At 42.0% G+C, this 12,976-nt stretch overlaps 1 long non-coding RNA gene across 1 annotated transcript; it reads left to right on the top strand.

Moving 5' to 3' along the window:
- The first annotated feature begins 269 nt into the window (after positions 1-269).
- LOC144309416 (uncharacterized) lies at positions 270-12,684 on the top strand. Its single transcript, XR_013375402.1, has 5 exons — positions 270-407; positions 4,150-4,410; positions 10,953-11,076; positions 11,740-11,818; positions 12,636-12,684. It is a non-coding gene; the product is annotated as an uncharacterized LOC144309416 (long non-coding RNA).
- The last annotated feature ends 292 nt before the right edge of the window (positions 12,685-12,976 follow it).

Below are 12,976 nucleotides of genomic sequence, written 5' to 3'. Positions count from 1 at the left end.
AAGGATGTGGAGAAAGGCACCAAATCACACTGGTGAGAATGGCTAAATTTGCAGCTAACGATGACAAGGATGACACTGATGGGAATGAAACTTGAAACAGCCACTCTGGAAAATAGTTTGGAGGGTCCTACAAAAGCTTCTGATACAAAGTAATTGCTCTGAAATACCTCTCTTGTCTCCCCAGATACACCCCCGTCTAGACAGCAGAAGTTGGTAGCTGTGCAGCTGCATTCACTATGAAAGGACTATGATGTCACACATTGCCAAGGTGACTAGAAATATACCTGTGCCTCTCTTTCCAAATGACACCCTTGAGCTGAGTAGATCAAAGTTGATATTGAGGGAGTTCTCCACTCTCTACCTAACTTATTTGAAAATGGGCAAACTCAATTGTTACTGCTGTGAAGGTATGTTCATAAAGATCTTCTGAATGCTCTTTGTTACTAACTGGATACTTACCTGTTTCTCAAACTTTTTTTCTCATTGTTTGAAGTTTCCTCTCCCTGTATTGTCATGGGGACTTTACCTATGTGTTTTTGTTTGTTCTAGTCCCTCATTTCTATTTTTGATTATTCTACCAAACTAGTTGCCTTGAAAATTTGGCCTCCATTTCAAAAAAAAATGTCTTACTCACTATTATATCTTGCATCCCTCATTTGTCACTACAAAGATCCTCACAGGGGGAAATATGGTTATGTTTATTTTCAGGATTTGTTAGTGTCCAAATTTATATATTCAATCTATTCATTTTAATAATTCAGTGTGAATCCAGAAAGGTTGATATGGAGGATATTTGTCATTGTTTTATCAATGGTTCACAATGTCTTCCTTACTGTTTCTCCCAAATTTGGGATCAAATTCTGTATTTGCAGGGACATGTTGCTACCTTCATCTGAATGGTTGCCCAAAAGTCACTCTGTGAATATGTGTGTCTATGTTTCAATGTATGTCCTCTAATACACATTTCCTTTTACACTTTGGGCATTATCCAAAATAAGACTTTATAGAGATATCAATTTTATCCTAACCTTAATCAAATAATTCCTCCCCTCTTCAGGTGTAAGCATGGTGAGAATATAGTGATAGTTTTCTCAATTATGCTGCAAATAGTCAGTCTTTCTATTTGCACTGAAGATTGGATAATTGGTTAATAAATTAATGACTGAGAGATAAACATGTAAACATTTATTAGTCATACTAAAAAATAGGTGATGTACACATATGAGTAGAGAAAGGACATCTTACAGAAGTGGAGAATGGCAAGTATTTACATTTGGAAGGCCAGTAGAAAACAGGAGAGTTCATTAGAATGGTTTTTATATAAAGTATTACACAGTTCTCCTGAACTGCCCTCCAGAACTCTGTCCAAAGCTAAGCTATGGTTTATTCTAGGACATGTCAAGGTCTCAGGCACAGTTTTGAAGCATGTATATGTGAGTGAGGAATAAATAATGCATAATGACATTATTTCATAGGTTTTAAAACACAAGACTTGATACTAGTGAGTCTACTTTCCTGCAACTACTATTCATCACATTTGATGTGCTGATCATGACTCAAGAATTGGAACGTTCTACAGGATAGTCATGTATATTTTCATCAAGGGTCCCAAGAGTATATTTGGGGAGGTAGCAAACAATTTCCCTTTCTTTATTTTTTGAGACCTTAATTCTGTCAAAAATACATTGTTTTAAGGTAAAATACTTGTATTTAGGCAAAGCCACTTTGCGTAAAAGACAATAGTCTGGGAAGTCATATTCTTAGATTTTAATCCAGCTCTGGAACTTGTGAAATGTGAGATCTCAGACATGATATTTAGCTTCTACTTAGACTTCGTGATCATTATCCATACATTTATTCATTCAATGCTCATCAAACGTATACCTAATGTTTTGTTGACTCCATCCTCCTCAGGTGGATAAATAGAGGCACACTAATGAGTTTCATGAACTCGAATTCAGGAGCTAGGATATGAATCCAAGCTTGTAGTGTGAAATCTCATACTCTTATTATTGAATTACATTGCAGTGATTATTCAGTCATAAGATTATTGGTTACTGTGTAAAGGAGATTTAGCTTCTGTATGTATATCAGGAACAACCTGCGCCAAGGGAAATCCCAAAATTTTCACCATTATGAGGTCATTTCAGTAGTTATATAGCTCAGGGAAGCTCTTGAGCTGTAGTGGGAGAGATCTTTCTATAGTCACTAATAGGAACGTGCACAGAAGCCTGGTCAGTCCTAAGTCACAGATCTGGTCAGTTCAAAGCATTATTATGGTCCATTTAAAGCTATGATAGTGTTAATTCAAGCCATGGTTTGGTTTGCAGATTCTGAGGGTTTGGAGGCACCATTAGAAACCCTGGTCAGGAAGAGAAGTCTGTCATTGTTGAGCTGTTCCTCAGCACGTGACCTCAATCTGCTCAGAATCGAGGAGTTTCTTTCATGATGGCTTTGTCTGTATGGTGAGGCTAGTAATGCTGAAATCCTGTAAGCCTACCCCTGGGACAATGAAAGATAGACAAAAGGGCCAGTTTATGGTTAGCTTGCTATCATCACACCTTTGCTATTCACTTGTACAGGTGAGATACAATGCTGATCAATGCCTGGCCAATCAGTGTCATGGCACGGTCTGACTTCAGGATGTGGCCCAAAAATACTAAGAATTGGAAGCAGAATGGCGAGTGCCTGGATGGATCATTGATGAAGAATGCGACTCTTGATCTAGAGTCATGTGCCCTTGTCTATGTTGGGCATGGTGCCTTATTAAGAAAAAAAATAGTATCGGACACATATGGTAATATGTCTGAAAATACATTCAACCTGAGACCTAAAACATGCCTGAATGACATGAATTAACAATAACTGTTCATCATGGCTGGTTAGTTTAAGGGAAGCTACGTCTTGGCAGAGCCCTCATGGGACAGTATGCTTGGAAGCTCCTGGGTTCTGAATCACCTTGGGAGCAGTCCACTTGTAATTGGGGCTAGTCCCCTGGTGTCCAGGAAGGCTCCACTTGAGACAACTGGCAGTATGAATGCTTGAGGAGGTTGACCACATTTTGGGTTCCCATTGACATTCCAGAGTTTGACTTGGGGACAACTGCTTTGTGTTTTTGGTCAGGGATTGAAACCAGGATTGGATGATTTAGATAGGATTTGTACTTTACTATTCGCTCAGGCCATCTCCATGTTATGAAATGTCATGCACAGAGAACTTAGGGCAGGAGGATTTGAGAAAGAGACTGAGGCAGCTCTTGGTTCAGGTGTGCAGAGCATGATCTTTGGGACCTTAGGCAATTCACAGACCTCTCTCCACTGTGATCCAACTCACGTCATGTCTCAATCCCCTTATTCATCAGTTATGTAACTCTTGGCATAATCAACATCATGTCTTGTGCTCTCAATGACTGTGTTGTTCTGTCTTTCTATATTGTCTCACCTAAAGAAAGGTATGTCCCCACATAGTGTCTGCTAACTATTTTCTTGTTTTCTGACATTAAGTGCATTTGATATCATCTAATCTTTTCATGATTTTCAAACATATAATACAGTGTTGCTTATCACGGGCCCTTGTCTGCAGATGGAATTTCAGAACACATTGAATTTGTATCACTGAAACTTTGGACCCTACCTGCAACATTTCCCCCTTTGTCCCTCCTTTAGGCTCCTACTCTTTTCTCTTATGCCGTGTATTGGCTTTCCTAGGTTAGGAACATAAGTATCATTCAGTATTTTCTCACACTACCTGCTTATTCCTCTTAACATAAGGGCCTCCGGGCCCATCCATGTTATCATTATTATTGTGATTTCCTTCCTTTTAAAGTGGGATAATATTTACCACTTTAGTGGGAAAGTGGGATAAGAAATAATATTTCCTTGTGGAGACAGACTAATTTTTTTATCCTTTTGTTCATCAATGGAAGTGAAATCCTTTCTTTTTTTCTTGGGTGTTGTGAATGATGTTGCAGATCATGTGCAGATAACTCTGTGACAGTCAGATTTCAACTCTTTGAGACATATTTGCCAAAACTCAGATTACTAGATTATATGACAGATCTTTTTAAATATTAGAGGGGGGACTCCATGTTTTTTCATCGTGACTTTGTTTATTTTATCATTATTATTTTTTTTTACTTTATCTGTTTAGACTCTCAGTTGGATACTTTAAGAATATGGCTTCTCTGAAGATTTTCTGCACCCCACTGTGACTCAGGTTTCTCTGCAAGGCAAATGACCAGTATTGGAATCAAATTTTGAATTTTGATAATCTTATCACTCTTTTTGGATGGTCTTCTCACATAAAGATATCAACAGCTCTTACTATGGTCATCCATTTCCCAGGATCTAGAGTTAAAAACCAAAACCCAAAACTATTTATGAAACCAGCTGGATACATCTGAACTGAGAAGTAAGCAAAAATATTTCAAGTTTTTAGAAACAGAAAAATCACCCATAAAAGGTATCAATGGAAGATACAATGAAAATTCATTCATTAAATTGACTCAAGAAATATTGTCATTGGGGCATCTAGGTGTTTTTGTCAGTTAAATTTCCTCCTTCTGGTTTTCACCTCTGGTCATGATCTCAAGGTCATCATAATAACCCATATTCAGCATGGAGCCTGCTTGGTATTCTCTCTTCCTTTCCCTCTGTCCCTCTCCTCCTTACACTTTCTCTTTTGCTTTCTTTACAGAAAAAAAAAGAACAATTATGCAATTTTGCTCAGGGTGCTATTATAAAGACAAATATACCAAGCCATATTCTTTATATTTTTTGTTTGAAAATCTTAATTTAAATGGTCAGTCATTAGTTTATACCCAAAATAGTAAAGAACTCTGTTAGTCAGACATAATGGTAGGTGTTGTGAAGCTAACATTTGCATACTTAATCCGTGTTAAATGTTTGCAAATAAACCTCTTATTATATTTTAATAAATAGACCGTGTTACTGACATTGCGGTTAGGGTGAAGTCATAGTGCAGCATATAATATTAAAATAACCCTATCACCCTATGCCTTGGCACATAATCTCCACAATTATTCACACCTACACCTGTGTGGAGCATTTATCACATTTAACAAGCTGGTGTAAATATATTATCAACATTGACTTTGACCACTTATATTAAGGACTGGTCTGCATTAGGGAATGTTTTGACACATGCATAATAGTATGTAACTCAGGATCCTGGGAACATGACCTGAGCCAAAGGTAGTTGCTGATCCAAAGGAGCCACCCTCCTGACCACATATTACTGATTTTAATTCAGGTGAAGATGACCCACTAGGTTACATTAGTTTTAGGTGTACCACCTGTAATTGTCACTTATGTTTATTGAAAATGCACTCACCCCAAACATAGATACCATGTGTCCCCATAGAGCACTATTACCATTCCACTGATCATATTCCTTTCACCCTCTCTCTTTTTTAATGGACGTGGAAGTCTGTCCCCTGTACTCTTCTTCACAACTCTGACTATTTGTAAATTATATAAATTCAGTTTTTAAATCTCTCACATACTGGATGATTTTGTAACAATAGATTAGAGAATAAATACAATAGACTAATAGACTAAATAGAACAGAAAAAAATTTCCCTATGGGGCACTCGATACTGGGACTCCAGGATCACACTCTGAATCAAAGATAGATGCTCAACTGCTGAGCAACCCCGGCATCCCTTGCTCTTTTTTTATTTTTAGTTTTATAAAGCTTATTTCTGACACTACACTACAGGTAAGTACCGTGCTACTAGTTCAACACAGCAGCCCATTTTATCTTTCCTGTCTGGGACCTCAGTTGTCCAGTTTTGTACTGCACTCACTGATGTGCTACCAGAATGGAAAGTCTACCAACTGCTCTCACAGTCATCAATTGCACCTGATGTGGACTTTGTGAGGTCCACAAAGTGTGTTTTGTGTGTGACAATCCGTGTGTTTCCCATTCTGCACACAAGGAAACTTAGGTCCATGAAATGGAGTAAGGACTGACATATCTGAGGTTACAGAGCCAGGGAGGACACAAAAGCAGAAGGAAAAACACACAAGGAGCTCAGATGCGACCACCAGCATGATGTATTTGGAGAATTGCATGTTGTTGTGGAAAGACTTGAATATTTGGGTATGGGGTACTGGGGTGGTCTAGGGAGATGTGGAGCCCAGTAAGAAAGGCAGCACCACGTGGTGGTTAAGATCACAGTCTCTGGTCAGACATACACATAACTGAACCTCATCCCTGCTACTTCCTCACTGTGTAACCTTCATCTTGACCTTTATAATTCCTGGCCTTTTTGCTTGTATATAAATGGGGATAACAATGATCACACTAAGCTGTTGTGAGGATGAGATGGACACCAAGTTACTTGGTGTCATTCCCAAAATTTAGAAAATGCTCCAGAAATAGGAGCCTTTAGAATGTGGACCCCCCAATTCTGAATGGCCTAGCACAACCATTGAGTTGAGGCTGCGCTGGGTCACATGACCACATCTACTCCAATCAACTGCAGCCAGAGAGCAGAGGTTACCTGCTTCTGTGGTCATTGCTGTTCCCAAGACTTATGGAGGGAGTCTCCCTGGAATGAGTCCATAGCTCCTGGTGTCTCCCTATGGAGGCCAAGAGAGCACATGAGAAAAATATTTCTTTCCAGGGATCTGTTTGAGCCCCATATGTCCTTGATGATTGCTCTTAGTTCCCTTGTCATTCTCCTTGGAACAGCTTTCCTTACCTAACTCCATACCTTGGTTTTTGTATCTGCAAAATGGGAGCTATGGTAGTTCTGCTGATCTGCCTTCTGGTGCACCTGTGAGGATGGGCATATAGTGGCGTCATGTGTAGGTGGATTTCCAGTGTAAACGCCATGTGAACAGGTAGAATTGTTCATTGACTGAAGAAGTCGTGTACCTGTTCCATCAGGCAGCTACACACCGATCACAATTAACTCTATGGAGACAGAAAAGTCACTCCCTCTGAGTCTAAGTGGATGCCAACATATGGGGGGATTTTATAGAAAAAGCAGGTCAGACAACATCCCGCCTCTTCTATCAGGGCTTTGTGAGGGCAGTTGATGTTGTCCTAGCTGTACACCTGTAGCATTTCTCTTCTTTGTTGGTGGGCCTAGTGACTGGGAGGAAGACTTAACTACAAACATTTCAGTAGTGTTTATTTTCTTACACTTCTTTGAAAATTATTCTTTTGTAAGCGAGAGAACTAATATGGGGAGGGGAAGAGGAGGAGGGAGAATCAACATCACTGTTGGGCAGGGAGAACAATGTGGCGCTAGAACTCTGGGATCATGACTTGAGCAAAGGCAGATGCATAACTAACTAAGCCTCCCAGACATCCCTGGTAGTTTGCTTTCTTAACGTTATAAAGAGAGTGACATTTTCACAAAAAAATAACATAGTTATTATGATATAGATTCTAGGTGGTATTTCAACAGGAGTTGAAAGTACTGGCCTGTTTTGTGAGTCTTGTCTCCTTGTGAAATATTGGTCTCTTGGGGAGCCTAGTTTCTTATATTGGAAGCTGATTTTAAAAACAAGATCTGGCACTAAATTTGGGGGTTTCTGCTGGGGCATTGTTGCCTCTATGTAAAATCAGCAATAAGTGTGTGTGTGTTCACCTGTAGATATTCATTAAACTAAATATGAGTTCACGGTGGCATCTGTAGTCCTTCACCAGGTGGATCAATCGAGCCTCCTCCTTTGCTCAAACACCAGGCTCAAAGTACCTGACTCCACACTTCTGCCACACATTTACTTGATAAGACTGGACACTCTATCCACATCCACTCTCTCCACGCTGGATTATATGCAAGGGCATTCTTGTGAATTATGTGAAGGAAAAACAACAGAGGATTTGTTTATAAGACACACAGAAGACAGACGAGGGTTACAGGAGGAAAACAAGGGGGAAGCAGAAGAACCGTAGGTGTCAGGGGGAATCCACCTGTTCCAGGTTTGCAGAGAAATGGGCCCAGGGCCTCCTTCTCAAGTTACATTAGATCCATGGGGTCTCACACTTGCCAAACCTGGGGCAAAACCTCAGGGAAGGCAGTGTGAGTGGAATGCTGTGTGTCTGACCATATGTGGTGGGAGGAGTGCGTCTATTGTAGCAGCACCCTGGGATCCCCAAGCAGAGTTCCCAGGGCTAGGCTGGATTTTGGGCATCTCCCCAGATATTCCATCAAGGACCTGGTGAGGAACATACACCTGAACCTGAGGAAGAAGGCCAAGGGATGGGGCACAGAGGAAGGAGACTTTCTCTATATGAGGTCAAGCAAGGCAGAAGTTAAGACAGGCTCATGTCCTCCTTACAATGATGCAAGGACAAGAATATTTTCCCTCCTGATTTCAGGCCAGGATGGCCTCCAGTGACGACCAGGATATGATGCTCTGACTGGTTCCCATGGCAGTGAGGATGAACGTGGCAGGATAGGCCAGGTTGGGAATACAGAAGCATCGCTCTTAGGCTCTGTGGTGGAATTCACACTGCAAAGGGTGGACTTCTATCTGGCTCATTTGCCTCCCCCTCCTCCCTGTCCCTCAGAGGCTTGGTTCTCCAATATTCTGAAGAAATGTAGACATGGGAGATGAGTGGTGCTAGAAGCATGAATGGGGTACAAGATGCAGAAACCTGGGCAACAGCTATCTTTCAAGCAACCTGCCCTTTCCTTATTTAATTTCATAATATACCCATGAGAGATACAGAAAGAGCCAGAAACATAAGCAGAGGGAGAAGTAGACTCCATCGGGAGCCCACTGCAGGACTCAATCCCAGGACCCCAGGAGCACCCCCTGAGTGGAAAGTATATGTGTCACTAGCCACCCAGACATCCCACCACCTGCCCTTTCAGGTCAGATTTGCTTCCCAGCAAAATCCCCATTGTTGTAGATCTGGAACCTGAAGGAAATGAGCTTATTGATGGATATTTCTATGTCCAGCCTAGGCCTGGGCAGGTGGTTGGGGAGAGACCCTGACAGCTAGGCTCTTCCTCATGGTGTTCAGTGTGGATGCACAACTGCTAGGCTAAATGCAGGGACATAATAGTGCACAAGCTCAGCCTTGCCTTTGATGGCACTGGGTCCTCTACTCCCCAATAATGGGACTCTACCCAGATAGGACTCCAGGATTCTGACTGAAGGTAAGGGTCCTGAGACCTCCAAACACCAAGCTATTGTTAGTTAACACTGGGTCCTCTGGTCGCCATGCAGGTGCTTGGGTGAGAGGGTCCCGGGTGTTCAGACCCAAGCCTCCTGGAGGCCACGTATAGTGCTCATGACCCTACCCCTCTCTGCTCTAATGCACAGTGCTCTAAAGGCACAGCTCACATCTGGGGCAGATCTGCCAAACAGAGAAAACAAGAGCCACCCCAAATCAATAGTCTCCTCTCCAAGGATCCATACTGGTGACATCTGGTGTACTTCCCCATGGCTTATTTTTAGGTGAGTTCCCACTACTCCACACCATTAAACCATTAGAGAGAGAGTCCTTAAGCATTCTGGAGCTCAAAGGGTTCTCTCAACAACTGGATTGAGAAAAGCAAAGGACAGTTTGGGAGAAGATACATTGTCCTGAAAATAGCTCAGTGTAAAGTTTTGGAGACTTAAAGAGGTGACTTGGTGCAATCAGAAAAAAAGTAAAGAAATTAAACTTTGTGAGTAGTTATTTTTTGGAAGATGGACTGCTGCTCATACACATGGGTGGTATACACTAGTGTGTTTCCAGCTATTTGAAGGAATATTCCTATAGTGATATTGTGGAGGTCACTGATACATATCCAATTAATTTTGTAAATGTCTTAATTCCACACCAATGCTTCATTGCTATTTGTTGGAACTCCTTCAGTCAAAATTCCTGTGAATCTCGCCACATAGATGGAAACATGACTGGCCCAGGAAAACTGGTTTAAATATTTTATTTTTTTAATTATTTATTTTTATTTTTTTTATTTTTTTTTTATTTATTTATGATAGTCACACAGGGAGAGAGAGAGAGGCAGAGACATAGGCAGAGGGAGAAGCAGGCTCCATGCACCGGGAGCCTGACGTGGGATTCGATCCCGGGTCTCCAGGATCACGCCCTGGGCCAAAGGCAGGCGCCAAACCGCTGCGCCACCCAGGGATCCCAATTATTTATTTTTAAACATTTTATAACTATTCATGCATGAGACACACACACACACAGAAAGAGAGAGGCAGAGACACAGGCAGTGGGAGAAGCAGGCTCCATGCAGGGAGCCTGAAGTGGGACTCAACCCAGGTCCAGGATCATGCCCTGGGCTGAAGGCAGGCACCATTCTACTGATCCACCCAGGCATCCAAAGTTTAAAAGATTTTAATTTTTTTATTTTTTTAAATTTTTATTTATTTATGATAGTCACAGTCACACACACACACACACACACAGAGAGAGAGAGGCAGAGACACAGGCAGAGGGAGAAGCAGGCTTCATGCATCGACGTGGGATTCGATCCCGGGTTCCAGGAACACGCCCTGGGCCAAAGGCAGGCGCCAAACTGCTGCGCCACCCAGGGATCCCTGTTTAAAAGATTTTAAAAATGCCTTTGTGGGTTTTATTAAAATAATTTGATATTAATGATATCTGTAAAGAATTTGAGTAAGAAGAATCATTTTCTAAATGTGAAAGGTATAACAGCAATAACTGTATTTTACATGATATGCAATGTAAATATATCATTGCATCTAAATGAATAAATATCATGGTACACATTAGATTTTACTAAAGGTTTATATTATTAAGACTAGCGACAAAATCTATACCTACTTGATGGAAAAGTATTTTTTGTTACATCACTGGAAGCTGGACTTAGATTTGGGATTAGCATATATTGGGGTATTAAGAAGTCTGGAGTATATGGTACCAATCCTTTAATAATCTACTTTGTAAGCTTAGCATATTTTAATTATAGTACTGTTTATATCCACAAGATCCTTGAAGTGCACTGGAAGTGCTGTCAGAAAGGAATTTACATGATCATGCGGATGCTCTTCTCTCACTGATGATGATCTGAAGATGCAGTACTTGCTTCTGCTTCTGGAATACCCCTTGTGTGTATGTACATATGCTTCATGCTTTCCACAACTCTCACTCACCCATCAGAACTTGGTGGTGGTGGTGTGCCTAAATCCCTGCCCTTGGTGGCAGTCAAGGACAGGGGAGAAAACTGGTTTGTTCTGGATTATTTCACCCAAAGGTGGAGGGGGTGGGGCTGTGCGCAGGGGCACCAGAGGAGGCAGGACAATGGGGAAAGACGGAAGTGACAGTATGATGAGTATCCTGCAGAGCCAGAAACCCAAGGACCTGGAGTCAGGGGGACACAGGCCTAGCTGTGGATGAGTGGCCTGGAGCCTGGAGATGCCCTGGTTGTGTCTTGTATCGAGGCCACTACTTCATTGGTAATGTGATTGTGAAGACTTGGGGGCTGTGGTGGAGGTAGTGTCCTTAGCTGGACACAGCACAGATGGAGCAGAACATGAAGGATGGGCATCTGAGCCCATGGAGCAGGAGACCCAGCTTCAATGAGGCCAGAGGGGAGGGAGAATGTCACTCCTCCATTGGCACTGAGTCCTGGATCCCATCAAGGGGATCATGCCTGACCTCCCATGCACATATGGGTCACTTCCCTGGCATCTATGCTAACATTTGTCCCTGTGTTTAGAACTTTCTATACCAAATGTCCCTGTGACACTGTCTCTTATTCTTTCCTTCCACTAGATGCTGCTCTACAGCCACTGCAACAACCCGCATTTCTGATTCCTCAGTCCCAGTGTGGACAAGGAAGAGAGAAGATCTGGTGAGCCCTCCTCAATCTCCAGAAGGCAAATGGGGATCCGAGTGTTTACCTGGGCTCTTTGACGTTAAGGTGACAGTATTAAACAGCTATAGCTTGTGGAACACTCAGCGTGTGTCAGGCTCCTTTTGCCAAGTAGCTTTTCTCTCTTTTAAAAAGATTTTATTTATTTACTTCAGAGAGAAGATTGTGTGCACAAGTATAGGCTCTGTGGGGAGGTAAAGGCAGAGATGGATGGAGGGGGCGGGGGAAAGAATTTCCAGCTGACTCCTTGGTGACCAGAGAGCCTGACTCAGGGTGCAATTTCAGTACCATGATTCTGACCTAAGCTGAAACCAAGAGTCCAACAATCAACCAGCAGAGGCACCCAGGCACTCCTTCATGAATTAGTCTCTTAACTGACCCCAGGATTCTTGAAGTTTGTTCTCACCCTACATGATGAGAAATAGAATCTCCGGGAGATGACGTGACCTCTCCAGAGTCACACAGCATATAGGTAGAGAAGCTGTGATTCGAATTGACGTCCCCAGAATCCAAATGTCACAGACTTAACAACTCTCCTGACCCACTGCCTAAGGCAGTTGCTAATTATTGAGTTTCTATGATGTGCTGGAGAATACAGAGATAAATAAGACAGACTCACACTCTAAATGGTTTGTGCTGTGTCCACACTCCTGGGAAACCTGTCCTCATTTCTCTCCAGGATCTAGCACACAGCCTGGAACAGAGTAAGACCTCAGTTACTATGGAAAAAATGATTTGCACTTATGTCAGAGACTTTTTTATTTTTAATAAGATTTTATTTATTTATTCATGCGAGACACACAGAAAGAGACAGAGGGAGAAGCAGTCATCCTGAGGGAAGCTGGATGTGGCACTGGATCCCAAGACTCCCAGGATCATGATCTGAGCTGGAGCTAGATGCTTAGCCAGTGAGGTATTCAGACAACCCTATCAGATTTTCTGTGGTTCATACCCAAGATTGTAGAACACAGAGGATGTCCTGGGACCTCATATTTCTCCTATCCAGGCATCTTTTTGAGTCCTTTCTTTTGGGCGGTTGGCTGAACCCCACTGTGCCATCCCAATGGTCCCTTCTGGTCCTGGAGTATTACTCTATATAAAATGGTGCTTTAGGATGATTTTTTCCAGTGGCACATG

This window comes from Canis aureus, chromosome Y (assembly GCF_053574225.1).
Source record: "Canis aureus isolate CA01 chromosome Y, VMU_Caureus_v.1.0, whole genome shotgun sequence".
NCBI classification, from domain to species: Eukaryota; Metazoa; Chordata; class Mammalia; order Carnivora; family Canidae; genus Canis; species Canis aureus.
This window is presented reverse-complemented; position numbering and strand designations above follow the sequence as displayed.